This window comes from Grammomys surdaster, unplaced genomic scaffold (genome assembly GCF_004785775.1).
Source record: "Grammomys surdaster isolate TR1022 unplaced genomic scaffold, NIH_TR_1.0 63, whole genome shotgun sequence".
Lineage (NCBI taxonomy): Eukaryota > Metazoa > Chordata > Mammalia > Rodentia > Muridae > Grammomys > Grammomys surdaster.
Window position 1 is genome coordinate 952,013 of NW_021604565.1, and position 21,156 is coordinate 973,168.

Here is a 21,156-nt window from a genome sequence, read left to right on the forward strand (position 1 = left end):
GAGAGAGAGAGAGAGAGAGAGAGAGAGAGAGACAGAGAGAGAATGTGCCAAGGTATATGTGGAGATTGCAGAACAACATGCAAGAATTGATTCTATCATTTTACTGTGTGAGTCCTGAGACAGAACTAAGATTATTACCAGTGTCTCTACCAACCTTATAGAACTTGAAGCAGTCCAATGGATATTGATCATATACTTTAAATTTGGAATGGCATCTATTACAATGGTGATATTTGTATAATAATTCTCCTAAGTTTAATTAAAAGCAAATAATTTCTTTTAAGAATTGTCAAAATATTTCATAAATTTTGTTCATACTAAGAAAGAAACTAGGTCCATCTGCTCTATATGGAAGAATATAGAACTCAGCTTTGCAGAAAAACTTAACTTGAAGTCTAATTTCTCAATGCAGATTCTGCTTTTCATTTTTGTTTTTGAGGAAGGAGCTCACTTTGCCACTCAGGCTGTCTTCAAATTCACTTTTTTCTTCAGTCTTGCCTAGCAAGTTGTGGGCTAGACCTGAGCTCCCAAGTTCCTATTCTACTTGTTACAGTGACAGTGTGGTTGTAACTACTGTTAATGGAGAGAGGGACATCATACAACATCACAGACAACTTCAGTAAAATGACACATATTCACACCCATGGTTCCCAGATCGAATAAGACATTAGTAGAGGATAAATATTACCTCACCTTTTAGAAAGGAGAACTGTAATTGTTCTACTCACACAGTAATCAAAATATGTGGCCATTGTGCAGGCAAAATACCCTCATCTGCAAATCAATTAGTTCTGCTAATTAAAACGTAAATCAGCATCTTAAAATGCAATTTCTTACAATGTCTTTGCCTCCCATATAGAGTTTAGATAATAAATCATGACAAGAAATCATTATCAACAATGTGAATATTAAAATATGAATATGACTAATTAGGCGGAACTTCTGCCTTCTGAGCAACACTCCAGAATCAGCAGGAGGTGTTGAATGAACCATCAGGTTAACAACTCCACTGGAGTATGTAGGCTAGTGTTACCAATGGGCTCAGAAAATATACACATAGAATAGTATGAAGTCATAGACATTAATTATGACAAAGGTAAAATTCAAATATAGTAAAGCAAACATATTCCAATTATGTGGTTTGCAAAGAAGACATAATGCAAAATAACTCTTGTTCCAGAAAAAATTGTAGCACTCCACTTCCGGGCTGATGTAAGGACATTCAGGTACTTTGCATAGCAGGTGTGAGCCTAGCTCAGCCCCTGCCATCCTCACTGCCTTGGTCTATGCTTCTATTCCATGATCTTTTATCTTCATTTCGATGACTGTTTAGAAACACAGTTATTTCTTAATCAATTCATTTTGCTTATTTTCTTGCTTCTTTGAAATCCAGCTCTTCTTTAAAAATTTACTTTAATTACTTTTACGTATTCACTTTACATCCTGTTACTCACTGTCCCCATCCCAGTCATCCCTGACCACAATACTTCTCTGGATATTTCCCAACCTTGACAATTTAAGTCTCTTTGAACCTTGTGTTTCTTCTTCCACCAAGGCCAAACAAGGCAGCCTAGAAGAAGAATTTATCCCATGTACTAGAAGAATTTATCCCATGTACACAAAACAGCTCTTGGGATATTCCTGGTTCAAGTTGTTCAGGTCCCGCAAGAAGACCAAGCTACATATCGGCTAGAAATGTGTGGGGAGGCCTAGGTCCAGACTATATATGTTCTTTGGTTGGTGGTTCAGTCTCTGAGAGCCCTATGAGTTAAGGTTAGTTGACTGTTGATCTTCTTGTGGAGTTTCTATCCCCTTCGGCCATTCCCTTTTTATAAATGTCTTCATGTTCATAAATTCTACATCGAAGGATATGGAACTTTACTACTCAGAACCACTTAGTTCAAATTCAAATTATCCATTTTATTTTTGTTCTTATGAGACAAGTGCTCACTTTGTAGCTCAGGCTATTCTAAAGCACTCGCTTTCTCGGCCTCAATTTAGCAAGTGTTGGGGATAGTAGGCATGAGCCACCACATATGTCTTGTGTCACTCCATGTCTCAAAAATTCTCTTTGTTTTGCTCTGAAGTAGTGGATGAATTTTATAAAGTTGATAAGCAACATATTGCATTGGTTCAAATAAACATCTTATAATCTATGGACCTTTGACTAATTTGATACATTTAGAAACATCGTAAGCTCCTCATATTTATCCATGAAATGAGCTATAATAAATTGCAAGCCTTTTTGACAAAACCTAGCAAGATCAAAAACTGCATATGATTAAAAACTCTTATCTTTAGATCTTTTAGCTTAGTGGAGTTGTAAAATATCAGGAGCACACAATAACATCTTTTTAAAGTCTATGAGATATTTTTATAATACTTGTTAGGTGCAAAACATTTACCAATGAATAACATTTACACTTAGTGGATTTAAAACTTAAACACAATATTACAGATCTAGATTCTTCCTGGATTTTCCTATGGCTACATAAGTTTTTACTTCCCAACTTATATGCATATATGTGGTTTCACATTAGGAAGTAATAGAAAACTCACGGAGGTTTCCCATCTCTTAAATATGCATTTTCATATAAATACAAGACTCACGTGCATACTTTGATGCAGAATTGACTAATCTAGTCAAATATTTTTATCAGTTTTGTGTTGGAAATATGTGATCATCTTCTCTGATATTACAAGATGAAGTGAAAGTTTGTTTTATTAATGGCAACAGTGCTTGCTTGGCATGTGGGCACAGTGATGCAGTAAGCAGAAATGGAAGAGACTGTTGAGATTTAAAGTAGGAGTTACACATCAGTATCCTTGATGGCTTAAAAAAGAAACTTTTGTGGCATGTTGTTATTTTTGTATGCAACTGTGACAGTGAAGAAAGTTCTGGGGTTAACAATGATTTTCAAAAGTCTGTACTCAAAGCTGTAGTTGCTTCATTATCAGACTGTTTACACCCACATTTTAAAATACATCTTCTGTGTGGTAATTTTGTGTCACTCCAAGTCTTTGCTGTGACTCAAATTGCCAGTGTGCTTTCTCCTTGTTGTCTTGGTAGCCACTTTGACACATCTGATGGCACTTGAGCATCAATGGAGATACAGCTGGCCTCAAAACTAGTCTTAAGATGAACCTATTCAGGATCAAATTCTAGCTCTCATGCTTCCTTCTTTTCTTTGGAGAGATCTTATACTTCTTTTACTATATACTTCCAAATATTTTGCAGGTATTGTGGGTGTGGTGACTCCTGGGTTTCTTGTTCACCAAAGTACTTCTGTGTGGGTAGAGCTGTTGCTGATCTCTGTGCTGACTTTTATGCCTGCTGATTACCTGGGTTTGTTTATAAGCTTTAATACTTTTTGATACAATATTGAGAATTCTTTTCTATAGAAACATAATCTACACATATGAGTAACTTAGTTTCCCTCTTTCTAGTTTCGATGCCTTTTATTGCTTTCTTTTGCCTAATGCTTTTGTCCAGACATCTAGTATTATTTCAGGAAAATAAAATAATTTTGTTTGTTTGTTCAGGACCTTTCATTCAATTTTTTAATATTTGGTTTTGGGAATTTCATACAAAACTACTGTATGTATATCATTTTTGGCCCTCTGGTGAAAAACAGGGGTGGTTATCTACAACCAGTCAAGATGACATTACTCAAGACATCAAAGAGAGGACAAAGTACCTGTGTTTCAAAGATTACAGTGTCAAATTTGATAGTTTAAGCTTAGTTTAAAAATGTAATTTTTTGTTTACTCATAATATTTGGTGAGTGTTCTTAATCTGTATCTCACTATTGTGTAGACAATCATGTCTTCATTCTTTCCTAACATAATATTTTTAGTGATTACTTGGTAATTTCACATAATGTACCTACTCACTCTTATTTTCCAGTCCTCCCAGGTCCACTACCAAACCCCTGTGACACCCCACAAAAATAAAGATTAAAAAACAATTTAATTTGTGCTATACATATACTCATAGGAGCATGGTCAAACTTCTGAGGCCAGCCCCTTTCAAACACATGAGTCCTTCTCCACCTCCAGCCTACAGCCATCTATTGTGGAAAGTTATACTTCAGCATCCTTATCATAATTTTTAAGTTTTTTCCCCCCAATGGCTTCTTATCTAGCTTGTTACATTTGGTGGGGTGGAGAAGAAAGTTGTCACGGAAGCCTTTTATGTCTCTCTTTCTCAGCTGTGAGTCTTCATTCATTGCTGTAGAAAAAGCTACAATGTCCTTTACAGTCATCAGGAGCATGGATTATGGGCTTCCATATGGTATGGGGTGGCAGCATGGATCATGGGTATCTACCTAGCCTTGCAGCAAGTGCCACCAACCTCAACATGGTCTCACCTGGCTGTCTTTACCATAGATATCAACATGGCTTCAGGCAACAGCACAGCCCATGACATTTGCATCGTTTTTAGTGATAACATGGCCTCTGGCTGCAGTGTGATATCTGGCTATAGCAGCACTATGGATCCTAATATGGCCCGTAGCAACCGTGTGGACCATGGATATCAACAGAGTCTCTGGTAGCATCCTGGCCCACAGACATCAAAAAGGAATCAGGCAGCAGCACACACCATGGTCTTTGGTGGTAACACAGGCCAGGAATAACAATATAGTCAATCCCCTCTTCCCCCCAGCTGGTCAGACCACACTCCTAGACATAGCACTCTGTGGCAGCATAGACCACAGATATCAATATGGACTTAGGTGGCTGCATAGGTTACTCAGTTACATCTGTATGGCTCCCAGCAGCAGCATCCTAGCATGGCCCAGGAATATCAACATGGCTTCAGGTAGTGGCACAAGCATGATATTCGAATGGCCCTCAGTGGAAAACTTGGCTGCCAAGAACATCAATAAAGCTCCTTTTCTGTAGCAGGACCATGGACTCAAGCTTTGCTTACAGCAGCAGACATCAAAGTGGCCTCCAGTGGCAGCCCCTCTCTTCTTCCATCATTCCAACTGTTTATCACAAATTTGTTCCTCACAGTAGCATTGAAAACTGAAGAGTGTCACTCAGAATATTTTTTGCTCTCAAAGGTCTAAATGCAAATTCCCACTGCCATTATAGATAATTCTACTTTCAAAAAGTAGCAAAACCCCAAACTGATTGTGTTAGTCACTGATACTGTTGCTGAGAAGAGACACCATGAACAAAGCATTTCATTAGAGGCTTGCCTCCAGTTTTAGAAGGTTAGTCCATAATTATCATGGAATAGATGATGGGGATAGGCAGGCATAAATGTGCTGGAGATGTAGCTATGAACTTGATGTCTAGATCTGCAGGCGGGTAGGCAGAGAGAAAGAAAGACACTGGGCCTTGGGTGGGCTTTTGAAGTCTCAAATCTCACACGTCAGTGACACACCATATACAATAAGGCCATAGCTCCTAATCTTTCCCTAAGTAGTTCACCAACAAGAGACTAGACATTCAAATATATGAGCCTGTGTAGATGCTCTTATTCAAACCCCCACGCTGATAAAGTTAATTATGGAGAATTAGATGTTAGATTAACTGAAGTTTGCCCAAGAATGTAACAAAAAAAGACAAAAGACAAGACAGATAAGTATACCTTTTTGCATTGGGTCAAAACCATATCAAAGTACAACTAACTGTGAAGACAGCCATGCTAATGAAAAAGGGGTAATATCCAATAGGATACAACCCCTTGACAAACAATTACAGGCAACCAGTGACTGCTGTGAGAATGAGAGTTAGCATTTCCCAGAGCTGAGCTCCTTAACTGGTTATGCAATGCAAAGCAGTCAGGCCCCCATATCATACACATAGAAGCCACCCTAAACAGACCCAGTGTTTATGTGTTTATTTAACTATCTTTTCATATAACAATAATAATAATTTCAAAGAACATTAATTTGAGGAGTGGGGGGCATTGGAAGTGTTGATAGAAGGGAACATAAGGCATTTTGAAGGAAAGTAGGGAAGTAATATAGTTATCTATCAATTAAAATATGTTTAAATTGCAATTAACAGGTCATAGTATTTACTATAAATACTATGAAAACTTTAATTATGATTACTTATTTATCACTAAGCATTTATATTCTTCCAGAAAAAAAATACATGATTATGGTCAGTAGTCCAAATAATTTACCATTATGAAGTTAAAATGCACAGTGAATCCAGGGCTAGTTGATGCAGTCAAGCAGAATGACTAGAGTGGAAAGGGATACTCCACGGTAACCTTTCTTTTTCCATAATAGCTACTCATTTTTACAAAAATGAGTTAGGATTCTCTTAGATCATCTTATCTTTGAGAAGTTTTCTAAAGATGGGGCTAGAGAGTTGGCTCAGAGGCTAAGAGCACAGACTACTCTTCTAGAGGTCATGAGTTCAATTCCCAGCAACCACATGGTGGCTCACAACTATTTGTAATGAGATCTGGTGCCCTCTTCTGGCCTGCAGGTGTACAAGCAGGCAGAACACTGTATACATAATAAATAAGAAAATCTAAAAAAAAAACAAAAAAAAAAACTGGGCCTCTTTCCCTTTGTGTACATCTGTGCTAGTAGCTTAGTCATCTTTTCCAATCTATCCAAACATTATAATGGCTGGAACTGTGTAGTTAGATATGTCATTCTTACCATCCAAAGCACTGCATCCCTCCCTACCTGTGGAGTTAAGAACAAGAGTCTAAAAGCTAATCAGAAAAGAAAGTAGAATACTTTCCTCTGGTAAGATTAGAGGACTTGACTGCAGTGGAACAGGAATTTATGTACAATCTAAATTGAGCCAAAAAATTCAATCTTCTGAAAACAGTTTAAAGGGATTAAGATAGAATTTGACAGGTAGGACAAGTGATTCACCAAGTTGTAAAAGTAATTCTCAGCTGAAATATGTTGACTTGGTTGCTGCTTTTGACAGAACAGATAGAAATCAACAAAAAAGAGAAATCCAAGAAGTTCAAGAACTGGGTTAGACTCTGAAAATGTGTACAGCAAGGTCTTTCTCTGGTTTTAAATATCATTAGGACACATGTGTCCAATCAGAATCTTAACTTGTCATGTATCTCTTTTGTCTTACTTAAATAGATTTAAAATTTTGCAAAAAAAACCCCATTAAAATATACAAAAGTAAATGCAATCAAATCAAGTTAGCATTATTATTTATTGGTCCAATTTTAATGTTTTATATAAAAGATTAAATCTGAAAATCAAATTTAACATGATTATTGTAAGTTAGTAACATCTACAAGTACCTGGGTTTCAGGAAGACTTTTGCATACTAGATTTATAACTCTTCCCTTTCAGATATCAAAAATACTGAAAGATACTCTTGCCAGGGAAGCAGGGTAACCTAGCTACAGATTGTCCTTTCTCCCATCTCTCCTCAGCCCCCGTTCAGTAGCAGATGACCTGCTGTGGCTCCCATTTCTCTTTGCCCCTACTACCAGTGGATGGCAGAGATAGTCTCTTCGAAACTTCCTCCCTACACTTATAGATTTATCCTAGCACCAAACTACAGCAAGCATTCCCTGAGACCCCAGAGTTCACCCCAGCCAGGGAAACAAGTAGGCCAGAGAATCAAAACCAGTGAAGTAGGTAGGCAAGTTTAAGATGTTCACTCTCCCTTCTCTCTTCCATGAATGATCCCTCAATCTCATATCCATTACTATAGTAGACTACCTGCTATCCCTTCCCCTTCTACTCTGTCCCCATATCCAGGAGACTAAGCACATCTAGGCAGAATTCCCAACTTTCCTCCTTCCTCTGGACTCTCACAGAAACACCATTCCCAGATGATCCCTGTCCTAACTGTCAGTTCCCAAATACCTAGGAACACATTTTACTGGTAATTCCCAGTGTCCAAACATAGCAGTGTAAAGCACAACAAACTCTGTTTTCAAAGATATTCCATTTTGTATGAGACCAGGGGTGAAACTCCAATTCCAGAAATAAAAATCACACCTGAGCAAACATCCAATGACAACCTTCTACCCCTCCCCCCCTTTACCAACAGCCTGGCTACAATAGCAGAATCAAGGTACATAAAGATAACTCAAGACATCCTGCAGAGAATAGATACCCTGACCATCCTGTTTGTCAGGCTGGTTCTGCCCTCCTGTTCAGTTCCTGTAGTTATGTCAGAAATGAAGGTTTTTACTTTTCCTTTTTTATTGGACATTTTCTTTATTTACATTTCAAATGTTATCCTCTTTCCTGGTTTCCCCCTCCAGAAACCTCCTACCCATATACCCTCCCCTGCTTCTATGAGAGTGTTCCCCCACCAACTACCTACTCCTGCATTCCTGCCCTGGCATTCCCCTACACTGGGGCATCGAGCCTTCACAAGACCAAGGATCTCTCCTCTCATTGATACCATCCTCTGCTACATATGCTGCTGGACCCATGCTTCTTCCAGATATACTCCTTGGTTGGTGATTTAGTCCTTGGAAGCTCTGGGGGTCTGCTTGGTTGATATTATTGTTCTTTCTGTGGGGTTGCAAATCCTTCATCTCCTTCAGTTCTTTCTCTAACTCCTCCATTGGAGTCCATTGTGGACTCCATGCTCAGTCTAGTGGCCCATATACCCAAGTTTTCTGTAATCACAATAAAAACCCTGAACCCCAGACTCAGGGCTGTGACTGGGATGGTAATAGACCTTGCTCTAGAGCTCATGATAAAGACCCTTATGTGTTTTACATTATAATTGGCTCCTCAGTGGTTTTTGGGTAACTGCAAGTAGGGTATAACTGTAGGATCTCCAAAAAAAAAATTGTTACCAGGCAAAACATGGCCACAGTTCTCTCATAAGAATGAGAAGCCAATGAATACAAAGGCCACAGAATACAAACAAGATCGGATGCCAGCACCTAGAATTAGAATACTCCTATGTCAGGCACCGCCCGTGTTCAGGTTACTGGCGGGGGCACAGGTCAAGGGCAGTGGAGCAGTGGTCCAGGAATGGGCGTGAACAAGAACGCAGCAACATGCAGGACGTTCCAGGCACCGCGGCTCATCGAGAGTGGGCGGGAGTGAACTGGAGCGAAGCGGCTTTCACGGAGCGCACTGTTCAGTCGCGGGGCAGGGCCAACGTAGCCTCTCGCAGCTACAGCAGCCTCGGAAGGCTGGGCCCGAGAGGGCGGGGAGCAGACTGGAGGGTCTGCCTCTGCCCCAGCATCCAAAGGCAGGCGAGTGTTACAGCTCTTTCGGTTCCCTCTCTCCAAGGGCCGCCCGGGAGTGCCCGCAGAGGGAAAAGTGTTACAGCTCTGACCGAACCTATTCGAATTGCGGAGCGGGGAGGAGAGAAGTGTTGTTGTCCTTTGAAGTGTACAGGATAGCCGGCGACTGGCCAGGAATCACGACAAAGCACTCCGACAGTGGGAAAAATCTCACACCACACACCTCTTTTACTTTTGAGCTTTCGGGGATATATACAGTTTTTGGGGGGAGAGCAGGTAACTCCTATTGGTTTGGTTTGAGAGCTTGGGAATGTCTTATTTGCATGAAGGCCATGGACTTCTCCATGGAAGGGGCTGTGGGGGGAGCGGAAGCTAAGAGAGCCAAATAGCTTTTGGGAAAGTTCGAAGCGGCCTCCCGTCCTACTGGCCTTCTTCAAACCAAGGTTTCTGTGGCTTCAGATCTTTCTACCAAGCTTTCTGGCTTTTTCTCATAGCCCACTGCCCCACACTCCTATACCCACATACTCAATACCAGAATAAAAACACAATAACAAACAGGAAAACATGTCTCCACTAGAGCTCAGTAACTTTACCACAGCAGGCTCTGAGTGATGCAACATTGCAAAAGCATAACAAAAACCTTAAATAACCTGTAAAAATATGGTAAAGGTCCTTAAAGATAAATGAATAAATCTGTAAAAACATAAACAAGCAGTGGAAGAAAATAAATGTAACTGTTCAAGACATGAAATATAAATAGAAGCAATAAAGGAACCTCAAACTGAGGAAAAACTAGAAATAAAAATTTTGGGATTCAAACAGGAATCTCAGAGGTAATCCTCACCAACAGAAGAGAAGAGATAGAAGAGAGAAACTCAGACATTGAAGACATTATGAAAAGGAAAAAGGCCAAAGCAACATATAAAGTCAGAAGTTCTTAATGGAGACTCTAAAAGCCAGAAGGTACCAGAAAGATACCAGAGACTGTCAGAAGCCAGAGTTGACAACACAAACTAAGGTGTTTAACAAATTTCAAATCAAAATAGATGGAGAAAATAAGATATTCCACGACAAAAATCAAATTTATACAATAGCTATCTACTAACCCAGTATCATAGGAGGTGCAAAAAATGAAACTCCAACCTATAGAGGTTAAACACACCCAAAAACCCATAGACTAGCAGACGAAAGTGAAATACACACACACACACACACACACACACACACACACACACGATAGTAAAACCAATCTTGAGTAATAAAAGAACTTAACTTTCATCTTACACTTGTCAGAATATCTAAAATCAATACAAAAAGTGACAGATAATCCTGGCAATGATGTGGAGTAAGAGAAACACGCCTCCATTGCTGATGAGAGGGCAAACTTGTATATCCACTATGGAAATCAATGTGGCATTTCCTCGGGAAGCTAGAAATTCATCTACCTCAAAGAACGATTCAATCTACAGAGAGACATGCTCAATCATGGTCATTATTGCTCTATTTGTAATAGCCAGAAACTAGGTTCAACTTACATATGTCTTAATACAAGACTGAATAAAGAAAATGTACAATCATTATTCAGCTGTTAAAAAGAAGGAAATCATGAAATTTACAAGTAAATGGATTGAATTAGGAAAAAAAATTATCCTGAGTGAGGTAACTCAGACCCAGAAACACAAATATTAGCAATCCTTTGCTATAATGAGAAAATCTTGCTCCTGCAGGATATAAAAACAAATAAAAAAGACCTACAGCCTGATTATATAGAATGAGAGACCTTCGAATACTCAGTCCTAATAGAATGGCTCCATCTCAAAGCTTTGGGGAATACAGAATAGGAGGCAGAAAAGTGTAACAACTAGAGGGGACAGGGAGACTAAGAAAACAAGACTCTTTAAATCAACATGATAAAGGAGCTGGTAGAGACTGAAGCAGCATCCACTGGACCTGCAAAGGTCTGCACTTGGGCCTCTGTGCATATATTATGGCTTCCTATTTAGGTATTTATAGTATTACTGAGTGTGCAAAGGATTAGATCCAGATGAGATGAGAGAGAGGGAGGAACTGGGAGGAGCAGAGAGGGAAAACCATAGTTAAGACATTTTGTGAGAAAAGAATCTGTTTTCAAAAAAAGAAAGAAAAAAAGGTAGGAAGGAAGAAAAGAATGAAGGAAGGAAGGAAGGAAGGAACAAAGGACAAAGAAAGTAAGAAAACTTTCCTGAAGCCAAGTTATGGCTTCAACTATTCAGTCCTGAGTATGAGAATGGGTGGTCATGCTTTTCCTAAGCTCTTTCCCTTCTGTTTATTTTGCCCTATTCTGATGTGTTAGTTTTGTCTTATCATATCATATTATATCATATATTATATAATTATTTTTATATCACTATCATTTAGAAGTCTGTTTGTTTTCTAATGAGAGACAGAAGCAGGGATCTGGATAGAAGGGGAGGTGGGAAGGGTGTAGAGTGAGGGGAAACTATAATCAGGATACATTTTATTATGTGAGGAAATAATCTATTTTCAATAAAAGCAGGAAAAGAAAAGAAAATGGCATTTGAGGATAAAAGAAAGATTCAATCGAATCTTTCTACCTGTAAAACCCTTCAAAACTAGGAAGAGGCAAAGACCATGTCCTTTTCTAGTATCTTCTGAGAGACTACGGCCAGGTACATAACTTGATCCTAGTTTTCCTCTAGAACTATGAAATGATACTTTTTTTTTTTTTTTGCTGTTTACAACACTTTGTTTGTGAGACTTTGTTATAGAAATGCTACAAAATTAATATATCCATATGTCTCAAGCCTTAAAATGAACTTGAAACAAAAAAACAAAAATAAATATTCGTAGATGTCTCTGTCTTGGCAATTCAGCGCATTGTAATTATTGATTCATTTTGTATTTGAGGTAAAGTGTTATTTTTGGCTTAGACTGGCCTTGAAGGCTTGCTCCCACTAACTGAGGCTCCTACGTGTTGGAATTATAGGCATATACTACCATTCTTTAATCCAGTCTTAGATGTGTTTTCTCATTGTCCTGTCCAGTACTGTTACTTCATGACTGTTGTTTTTAATTCTAACTCATAATGCCTATACTCCTTTATAAAATGAAAATTAAATTTATTAAAAAATGAAAATACAAATATTGAAAGAAACAAGTACTAATTTTATACATGATAAATCTGATACAAGGATAAATACTTCTTTCTGTGTCTTATGATAGACCCTTTGTTTCCTCATCATGAAATACTGTGCTTAAGTCTTGATTTGATGGAGAAGCCATTTTACCCTTTCCAGGGAAGTAAATTAGTGTAGCAAATTCAAGTAACTTCTTGAAATGAATTAACTCTATGCAAATGAAGATCAATGTCTTAGAAAACAATGCCTGAGATTTAATCAACGGACACACAGTATTAATTTATTGCAACGTTACCACCAAATATATAAGCCTATTTAATACACTGTGAGACAAATCAGAGTTCCTAAGATAAGTAAATTGTAAAATGTGATTGAATAACTTAAATGTTAACATTTAAATATGGTTAATATTATCTACATGCAAAATATACAATATTTGTTAAATATCTTAAATGGTTGCCTCATAATTTTCTATTAAGTAAATTTGAACTGTCCTTTTCCTCACTGTACTGCTCTTGAGGGAAAGAGTATCAGATCCAATACAAAGGAATTTTCTATGGCTTTTCAAGTTGATGCATAGAGATAGATTCTTAGTGTGGCATCTTCAGCGAACAATAGGTATTTTCATGTTTTGTTTCTAAATCAGGAAGAAATTAAAATTAAATTTTGTCACCTCCAGTTTCTGAAAAATATGATTTTGATGATATAGTTTAATACACTGAAAGGCTAAGGGCTCATTTATATGAGTTATGATTGACCCCTTGTTTCCTCTTCATGAAATACTGTCCTTCAGTCTTGACTTGATGGAGAAGCCATTGTACCCTTTCCAGGGAAGTAAATTACCGAAGCAAATCTGCTGGACCTGAATTTCAGATTCTTAGAAAGGTTTATCAAAACATACCATTAAAAATTTAGGTTCCTTTGTGTTGTTCAGTATTCAGCTTTTATTTCTGATGTGAACACAGGCTAATCCTTAAAGAGTATGTTTTTAAAACTAGTGTTTATTGAACACATTATCATAAGTATTACTTCCATTTAATCTTTAGTGACTTTACCATCCTAAGCAAGTTACCTACAGGCTTTGGAGGATATTCTATATGTACCACATGGAGATGCAAGGAGAAAATGAAACAAGTTTTACATTTTACATCCAGAGTAGAACTTTAGAAGCTGAAGGAAGAAAATAATCACAAAATCCAGGCATTTAATAGATAAGAAGATTTCCTCCATCCCATTACCCCTGGTGAACAAGAGATAAACCACAGACTCAATCACCAGAGCTTCTGCATCCCTGAGAGGATAAGGCTCCACTAAGCTGGCTGAACTGCTGATCTGTTTGCCTCTGGAAAAGGAAGGACATTAAATAGAAGTGCAAGCTAAAAAGATGCAGGAGTGGAAATCTTGTGCTTTGTTCTCTAAAGGGTGTGGGAAGTATTAGGGGATACACGTTGGAGATGGGCAACAAGAGGCAAACATCTTAGGTTCAACAAGAGGAGTGAAGGAAAGAGACAACTATTTCAGTTTCTATATGGGATGTGCAAGGAGAAGTCAAAGCATATTTCCTTGCATGACAAGAAGTGTTTCAAGAGAGTAAAATTCTGTATGCATGCACCTACAGAATGGAGATCTCATATAAAAGCACTGAGTGATTGTCAAAAAACCAAAAATACATTTTCTTTACACTACTAGAGTAATGAGCAGACCGTGAATATGTGACCACAACTTCCTTAATACAGACACCTCTCTACTATTTATTACTAAGACAACACTGGTACATTTAATAGTTCAGGTTCATGGGAAAATAAAGCAGATAAACAACACTCAGTAATTCCAGCAATAATAAGCAAAAATTAGGACCAATTAAAATGGCTGCATGGATTTAAATATGTAAAACTATTACTGAATACATAAATACCACAATAAAACCCACTTTAGCTTGAAAATAGACTCATCATTTCTTTGGGAAATGAGTTTTAGAAGAATAACTATGCTTGTGAATTAATGAGATATATAGAGAAAAGATTGAGATCTTGTAGAACAGCAATTCTTAACCTGTTGGTCACAATCCCTTTGGGGGTTACATATCAGGTATCCTGTGTATCATATATTTAAATTATGATTCATAATAGTTACAGATTTACAGTTATGAAGTAGCAATGAAATAATTTTATGGTTGGAGTCACTAAAGAATGAAAAATTGAATTAAAGTGACACAGCATTAGAAGGATGAGAACAACATAGTATGTGTAGAAATGCATGGGTGTGTGCATGCACATGTCTGTATGTTGTACCTATTTATGTGGCTTTAGGGCAGAAGTGCTCTTTGGAGCTAGCCTAATGTTTTGCTAAAATAAATTTGTGTGTCAGGAAATAGAAAATTCATAATGTGCTAAAAGTGTTCTGAAGGGTATTGATTGCTTATAAACAGATTGGCACTGTCACAAAAATTGCTCTAGCTGTACTGCTGTTGTTCAAGATTTTCACACCATCTTCCCATCTGTATTTTCTTTTGAGAGGACAAAGGTTCAGAATGAGGACCATCTGACTCCATACTTAATCTCTATGATCCCATAAGTATAATTCATTTACTCACAAATGAAAAAACACTTCTCAGCTAGAGGTGAGAGACTGTTGTCTTCTGTGGTTAGACTGGCAGCTTCCAAAATGTGTCAGACTGATGCACACGTGGAGGTCCACATCCAGAAACCCTGTTATACGTTTTGAAAAATGATCTCTTTCTCATGAAGTCTAAACTCTCCATGTATGAGGGAGTAAGCTCAAATGTCTGCCTCTTTCTTTATCAGATGTCCTCTTGGTCTGTTTGAGTGGCTCCCACAAAGAAGACACGATAGCAGATTTATCTATCAAAGTTTACTAACAGTTTTACTTCAAACAAACATCACGTGATTAGTGTCTGGGAGTTACATAGTGAGCTCACACTCGATTCATGTACCTGTCTCACACATTCATGTAAGCCAAAGGATGCCAGGGAAGTTTAACCTCAGATCAGGGGTGTTGCAGGATGAACATTAGCTAAAGAGTGAATCTGCTTCCTGTCTCCTGTGTACCCCTCTTACAGATCTCTAACACCTATCCTTGCTCCCATTTGCTTTTCTAAAATGTTTTAGATCATAGTAAAATATGCATAAAATAAACTTCGCAGTTTTAATAATCACTTCAAGTGGAGAGTTTAGAGGGAATAAAGTACATATTATCCTGGAATCATCACCAGCATCCCTCTTCAGAGCTGTTCCACCTTTATAAATGTAAATTCAAGTCCATGAAAAACTAAGCTTTTATTTTCTCTCTACGCTCTGCTAACTGTGTTTGCAGTCTCCATCTATAGATTTTACTACCCTACAAAGATTATGTAATGTAATTGGACTCATTCAATATTTGCCCATTCCTGAACAGAATGTAATTTCCCCAAGATCCATAGGTCACTAGTATGTGCTTGAAATTCTCTTTTGAGGAAAACTTTATAGCCTCCTACCTGATTTCCTTTCAATGCTGACAGAAAAATAGGACCTGTAAACTTCTTGAGTGTCAATATATGGGTCAGAAACATGTGTCAAGAATCATACATTGAAAGCTTGGTGGTCAACTGCTGTTGTAAATGGGACATGCAAGAATCACTAGGCAGTGAGAAGACTAGAAGAATATGTCATCATGGTGTACCCTAGAGGACCACATTGAGAAACCTACATAATCTTTGCTTCCTGAAGCCTACAATGCTAGCAGTTTCCTCCATCCATCATAGGCTTACACTGATTCAACAAACCACAGGGCTCAAGGCATGCAATACTAAACAAGTAACCTTGGGCTGGAATCTCTAAGTGAATGAGAAAGATAAAACACATTTTTCTTTTAGCTTGCCTGTTTCAGTTACTTTGTCACTGTGACAAAACTGACTCTCCTATTGATATTCTGTGTTCTTTTTTGTGTCACAGGGTCTGGAATAAAATATGAGTAAATACTCTTCCCTGCTTAATGTCTCCGAGTAGAAATGAAATACTGACTACTTCACATGCTTTTCTTCAAAGCAACCTGACCTATTCTGTAAACTTTCTAGCTATGAATAAAATTGCAGGCTAAATTGTCAGGAAACTTTCCTGACAGTACATCTTCAAATATTGATCTCAAACTGACAATGTCTCTATATAAGACTCTTTCAGCTTGATAGAGGAAGAAAATCAGCCTGAATGGTAAGTGACCTTTATTCATAGTTGCATCTTTCTTTCTTTTTTTTTTTTTTTTTTGTGGAGTTCTTAGAGTCAAACACTGTTGGAAATGAAGGTGGTAGAATTCAATAGCACGATGACCCTTTGGGTCTGCAGAAAGTAGAGAGAGTGAAAACACTTCGCTATGTCTCTATTGTCTTATCAGGCAATCGCTGCCTTATTTCAGACTGCTGTCAACTGAAGGCTTTGAAATACTTTTTGAACAAATAATTATATTCATCCTGGAGCCTATTTGTCTAAGTTAGAACATATAATAACTGTCAGAAATGCTTTGAAAATAATCAAATACATCCTTAAACTAATACGTACCATGATAATATTTTATTTTCTTGAGATATCCAGGAAATTGCCAAGGAAAATAACTCTATCGAGTGACAGAAAAAGAATGAACAGATTGATTAGTGACAAGCTTAATGTTAGTGATGTCACATGCACAGTCAGGAGTAGTAATAATTGCTTCCTGTGACTGTCCATTTCAGGGGTCCACAGCATCCTTAGCCACGTCCATATTATTCTTAATCTTAACTCTGTCTGTCTATGCACACTTCCATGACAAAAGGCTGACAGGGTCTGAAAGGCAGCCTGCCTTTCTGTATCCCTGTACTGAGACCAAAATGTGAATCATGATCCCAGAAATACCCAATTTCCCTTGGGGATTATTCTGTTGTACTCCAGTTTTTGTCATTTTAGATCTTGGGGTACATTGAGATCATTGACCTGTAGTAGTGATCTCTAGTCTCAGTATTCCCTAGTTCCTCTCAGCTCCTTAGGGACAGAGAGAGTTAGGGCACATGTGAGCAAAGCAGAGAACAGAAAGAAAATGGACCAGGCATTCATTATGTGGATAGATTGCTCTTTTTTTTTTCACTACATAGTCTTACTTCTTTATAAAAGTTCTTAAAATGTTACTTGGTAATAAATATTGATAAATATTTTAATAAGTATTACCTTCCCTGACTGTAGAAACACCTACCATAATTTTATTTGTGGCTTACTTATTACTGAACACATGTAATTATTTACTCTTTGATATGGATATTTTTCCAGAAAAAAAAGTAGTTTCAAATGTTTTTAAAGACACTATCTGATTGAACAGGGAGGCTTTTTGTTGCCAATTTTAGTGATTAAAGACTTCAGTTATCAGACATTTTAGATAGCATATAAAATGTTAAACCTTCACCATAAGCACTTGATGTCATCCAGACAAAGGGATGAAGCTGTAGCCTAAAAGTGTGTTTTGGGCTGTTCTACTTAAACACAGATTAAGCAAGCTTTTCAAGGACATTTAAGTGCTTTAAGAAATTAATTCATACTTTACCCTAAACCTATCTTTTCTAGAACTCTATCTCTTTCTTATCTCATTTCTTCATACTCTGCTTGTCCTACTCTCAGCCCAAAGATATAAGGGAAGATTAAAACAAAATGAGAACTTAAAATATGAACCCTGCAATAATCGATTTGTCTAATTTCTAAATCTTGGGTGCTATTGAACTACTTCAGTACAAAATGCTGTACATATCAAATCTTGTTAAATAAAGCATTTCTTTCTATGCCAAAGAGGGTTTCTGTGAGTTTGTGTCTCTGTGGTTAATTATGACTATATGTTTACTAACATTCCTATGATAAGTGACAGGTAGCTGAGAGCCACCAGCAGTGCCCAGAAGGTGAATGACATGTTCCTGACCTTCCTTGTCCCATCCCAGATGAGGCACAGTATCTTTTTTTTGTAAGCCTGTTCTGAGTCACATATAGAGAACAATTCCAAAGCTATTTTCAGTAGGGGCACCTGATCCTGTTTAGTAGTTGCAAGTACATTTTAGTAGCTGGATCAGGATGGGATAACTCTGTTGCTTCCTATCAAAAATCACTTTTCTTTCTTCCCACATTCCTTATCTTTCTGCTTTGTCTTTTGTGTCACAAGTTCCACAGACTTCACTGTGCACAACACAGGAAAATACATAATTAGAATAATAAAGTAAATCACCTACTTAAGCCACACTAGGAAATTCACCCTTTGTTACTTGAGCTTTCTCAGACACCCTTCAGTGCTAAAACACCTAGCTAAGGCTGATACTTTTACACTACTAAAATCCTGATCCAGTGCAACACAAAATGCCACCACCAGCAGTTTGACCACCTACAGTTAAGATACTACACAATTTATTTACTTTGTCTCATTTTAACCCTAGAGTAATTATGCAGGTTCAGCAGTACCCTAATGCTTTGCAAGAATGTGGATGCTGCTACCAATGGGAAAAAGCTTCAGAATGGAAAGAGCTTTAGTTCTAGAAAAATATTCTGAAACTTCATAATCAGTTTAAACTACTTTATTGTGCATGAAAAATGTAGAGTAGCTGTCATAGGCAGGCTCTTACTTCAATAACAATGATGAAAGTTTTCTGTACATTATAGCCTTTGGCTTTAGAATGAGTTGTGCTCGGTTGTTTAGTATACTCTTCAGGGTCTGCTTTTATTCTGACTCCTACATGCCTCTCTTCTAATTTTCAACAATAACATCCAGGACTTTCTTTCTCAACATTTGTTACTCATCTTTCACAATCTTTGATATATTCTCTTTGCAGGGGGACATTATGTCTAACTGAATATAGTACAGGGAACAGAGTTTGTCCTCCCTTCCCTGGACACCTTTGCCCAGCTGATCCAGCGTCAGCACCCATGGCTTTGTTGTCCACAGCATCTTCTTCCTCTGCACAGAACTAGGCTTGGTTCTTGGGCTTCTTTCTTTTCTACTCATCCTCTTCTTCAGATGGGGACTAAAGCTCCAGGCACGATTTTTTTTTTTCTGTTTTCACAAGTTTCCCTTTCAAATAAACTTATAACACACAGTATGCCACTGGAGTTGCCTGTTTGATTAAATGACTATATTTCAATTACTACTTATATTATTATACCAGTTTATTAAATTACCTTGAATTGATTTTTAAAAATTTCTACTAAATCATACTCAAGTTGGTTATCATTAAGAATAATTCTGCTCCTTTTAAGATATAATACTTTTTTCAAGAATTTCATCGGAGTACTAGAGCTGTTTCTTTTGAAGAAAAGTGGTTAAAATGATGGTCTAATTGCATAAGTAATTACTGCCATCCTGCATAAGTAATCCTGCCATACTGTTGAAACTATATTTAATTATCACATTTCTAGATGAAATACACATTTCATTTTTCACTATTCAATAATTTTCACATTTTTAAGATGTGTACAAAAAATCATTTGAAAAAATTCTCTCTTCATACCTTTTCTTGCACAAATTGTATATTTCGTTTGCATTTTATTTAGTTTTTCTATTGTATAATTTTTGCTTCTATTGCGTCTTGTCTTTTTATTTGTCTTATACTGAGCTATAAGCTGTTTAACTTATTAACACCAAACTTTGGGCAAAATTTTTTTCTTTGCATGGATAATATACTATCCAGTATGTGTTCATTATTTTTGAACAAACAGAAAAACTTGATAATTATGATCTTACAAAAATAGTATTAAGCCTGAAGATTTTCTTCCAAGTATAATCATTTAAATGAGCTTCATTTTCAATGTAAAATAAGGAGCCAGCAACATATAAATGTAAATTTAAAAGATAGCTTATCCAAACACTTATTAGCTTTAAATTTCCATTATTTTAAGTTTTGTAATTTAAATATTTATTTTTAAATACTTCTTTCATGGGAACTTAATATTTTAATTAACACTATAAGTGATGGTTAATTTTAAAATAAATTAATTTTGAAATTGCATTTTATCAATTAAGAAAAAATTCAATTTAAAACTCCACCAAAATCTTAAGCAATTATTAACTAACTTATTGAAAAATTTGGGCAGTTAATTAGAATACTAGTTTGTGGCATTTGGAACATTTATGATAATATAATCACATGAATTTCAGGATATTAGGGGTTAGAATTTACAGTACCCTAAAGGATGATCAACTACTGTAATGTAATAGTTTATTGATATCGCAATTGGTGTCACAATAGTAACAATATATGAAGGTATTCACCAGGGGATAATTAGAAGATAGCATAATGTATCTAAATTCCTATTACTCTCTAGCAAGAAGATAAAAGTAGAAAAGAGAAAATGTAACAAAAACTTCTCTGAAAGCATTGCTGATAATGGTACAAGTCTGTATCTGAGGAGTGTGTGTAAGTACTGTCTCCACCCCCACTGACAGTCTTGCAGTTACCACACTTTGGTATCAAGTCTGCATTGGCAACCCTCACTTCAGTGCAGGAATGTGTCAAAGCCTATCTCTACCTAGTTTTAATAGCCATGTTTCTAAAAGGATTCCTATGTTTCTTCCTGGAGATCCTTTGATTGTAACTGCAGGTATTCCCGCCCCATTTCTCATTAATTCCTACTCTTAAAACTCAGAGATTCTCCACCTTCTCTGATGATGCTTTCTAATATAGACAGCTACTCTCATCTTCCACAGGTTGTTAAAGGATTAAAACAAATTTTACTTTTCAAAATCTTTTATTAGCTACAAGTTCATGATGGAGAAAAGGTTTTATTTTAGTCTTTCTGAGGACTCTTCTTTAAGGATCTCACCTCACATTCCACCCTCCAGGTTTATCACTTTCTAAAG

The 21,156-nt window shown here is 37.0% G+C and overlaps 1 protein-coding gene across 8 annotated transcripts in view; it reads right to left on the minus strand.

Annotated features, from left to right (window-relative positions):
- Positions 1-21,156, minus strand: part of Ralyl (RALY RNA binding protein like) — a 682,097-nt gene that overhangs the window by 164,810 nt on the left and 496,131 nt on the right. The gene's annotated exons all lie outside the window — the stretch shown is intronic.